The sequence below is a fragment of the Pituophis catenifer genome, unplaced genomic scaffold (assembly GCF_029215685.1).
Source record: "Pituophis catenifer annectens isolate HBS135680 unplaced genomic scaffold, rPitCat1.0.hap2 SCAF_4, whole genome shotgun sequence".
Lineage (NCBI taxonomy): Eukaryota > Metazoa > Chordata > Lepidosauria > Squamata > Colubridae > Pituophis > Pituophis catenifer.
This window is the reverse complement of record NW_027256884.1, coordinates 91,759,778-91,762,528: the sequence shown is the minus strand read 5'-3', so window position 1 is coordinate 91,762,528 and position 2,751 is coordinate 91,759,778. Positions and strand designations below refer to the sequence as shown.

The 2,751-nt window shown below is 36.8% G+C and overlaps 1 pseudogene; it reads left to right on the top strand.

The window, feature by feature from the left end:
• The first annotated feature begins 352 nt into the window (after positions 1–352).
• On the top strand, positions 353–973 carry LOC139316801 (calmodulin-1-like; annotated as a pseudogene).
• Positions 974–2,751: the final 1,778 nt, after the last annotated feature.

Sequence of the window (2,751 nt, the reverse complement as noted above, 5' to 3'; positions counted from 1 at the left end):
CTCCCCACGGTGTCTCTTTAAGTCTCATTCCCCAGGTGTGCCTGGTGAAGCTGGGTGGGGCACTCTCCTCGCAAGTGGCCTGTTCCATCTGCGCTGATCACGCCTTCTCTGCACTCTCCGAGCCCTTGCATCAGGAGGGGGTGGTTCTTCCTCCTCGTCTGAGCTCTGTCTCTCCTGTTCATCCTGCCTCTGTTCCTCCCTGCCTGCAGACCTTACTAATTCCGAACAGCCTTGCCTGGACTGAATCTGCCCTTTCCCAGTTTCCTCCAAGGCCAATGGAGCTGCCCTCTCACTCGCTATCAGTTCTTGTTCCAGCTCATCTTCCGCCCCAGATTCAGACTCCGACGGCGGCATGACAATTTCACTCAATGTGAACTGAAACGAATAGCTGTCCAGTTTTAAAAACGAAAGAGGTAGACAATGTGCCACTCTTGCCTTCTGTGCTAAACAAAGGGGCACCGGTCTTGATTCAACTGCAGTAAGCACTGCCAAGCCTAGCATAAGCAAAAATGGTTGATAAATTAAAAAAAAACCTAGAGCAACAGAAAACTAGACTGCAGAATTCAAGCAAGCCTATTCACTTTTGGTAAGACTGGAGATGGCGCAATAAGAACAAGAATTGAGGACAATGATGAGGTCACTTAGTAGTATCTAACAGAAGCGGAATTACAGGACATGTTCAATGAAGTAGATGTTGATGGCAATAGCACAATTCACTTCCCAGAAGTGAATTTGAGACTGATGGCAAGAAAAATGAAGGATAAAGACAGAGAGAAAGAAATTAGAGAACCATTCTGTGTTTTTGATAAGGATGGTAATGTTTATATTAATGCTGCTGAACTTCGCCATGTGCTGACATATCTTGGAGAGAAGCTAACATGAAGTTAATAAAATGCTTAAAGAAGCAGATATTGATGATGATGATTAAGTAATCATTAAGGAAGTGTTTATACAAATGATGACAGCAGAGTGAAGACACTGCACAGAATGTATTAAATTTATTGTACAAATTGTTTATTTGACTTTTTCTCTGTAACTTATCTTAAAAGGATTTTGTCCTTCTGTTAAGAGAGATGCATGTATAATAAACTCATTCCTCCATGTTTTTCTCTTTATCTGTCATCCTGATATTTTGGAGAAATAACAAGTGTTTGCATATTATTTACTCTGGATGTTTAAACCCTTCCACACTTCTAAGCTTAGATGGTGTTGGTCAAATGAGGGTTCATCTAAGTTATATTGAAATTAGTTATTTTAGAAAGTTTAGCAAAATGTTGAAGTGTATTATTGGTGTGGAATATGAACTGTTGACAATATGGAACTTTAAAAAGTTTGGACTATTGCATGCTTGGTAGGTTATCCAGGTATTCATACATTATTTTTTCTATTCCTGGTCCTGTACCAGAAGACATTTATGTTCTCCGATCACTATGCTTTTAAAAACTTTTGCTCAGCCACTTATTTTCAAAAGAATCTGCTTATGGCACAATTTACCTCAAATCCATTAAAAATATAATTTGTTTCCAATAAAAATAATTAATTGAATTAAATTTAAATAATTAAGAATAATAAAAAATAAATAAAAAAGAAGTCCTTTAAGCCATTTTCAATGCCCATATTATTTTTATTACATAGATATATCTGTATAAACACTAAAAAAGCAAACCACTTACAGTATAACAGTAAAATTTGATTACATTATTACCACTCCCAAAATGTTATCTATGATAGAATAGAATATAGGGCAGCAATTTCAAGGTGGGTGTCTTCCAGCTGTCTTGGAGTTTAACATCTAGAATCCATTGCCAGCATGCCCCAAAGTCATGCTGACAAGGAAATGTGGGAATTAGTCAGATATGCCTGGAGGGATCATGTTGCAGGCGTAATCGTACAGGCATAATTGTAGTATTGAACAATAATACAGGGATGTTATAAATGTTGTAAACAAACAAACTACACTTTCAAATTGCACACACACCTACACTTCATTGAAAATTATTTTCTGTGATCTAAAATGTGTTTTTGAATTCAAGAACTGAACTAAGATAACAATCCTTCCACATATTTCAGCAGTAATTTGCATGCCAGTTGATTTAATTTTAAATCAACTTCTGTATCTTTAATTGCATATTTAATTTGCATATGTTTCTTTGTTAACTACTTTGATTGTCCCTATGCCATTTGTTTGTTTCACATTCCCCATGGTGTCCAAAAAGGACAAAATATCAACATAATAAAAACACAAGTAAAACATCAAGGAACACAAAAGTATACAAATAAAATGACATGATTTCTGACTTGAACTCTGAGTAGGAGCAGTAGTACAGCTCCACATCTTATTAATATTTCATATCATATCCTTCCTCTGTGGAGATCAAAACCACATTGTAGCCTCACAGCAACTTCGTGAGGTCATTTAGGTTGATTGTGACTTGCCCAAGGCTATTGAGAAGACTGAATCCATGGAAAGGGTTGGCATCCAATATTCAAACCTAAAATGATAGCATCTGGTCTACATTAATTGTATATATATGAAACCATCCTTAGATAAAGCTTCAGAAAAACATGTTAGGCAAGTAGGAATTACTCTTTAGAAGGCAGTATCTGATAAAGCTGACTTGTACAAATATAATATGTTGAAGACAAGTAATCCCTAGTATAATATAGAATTAATCCTTTGTGAATATAAAGGCAGTGGTGAAATCTGACCGGATCTATCTGGCTCGCATGAACCGGTAGCGCCGGTGGCGG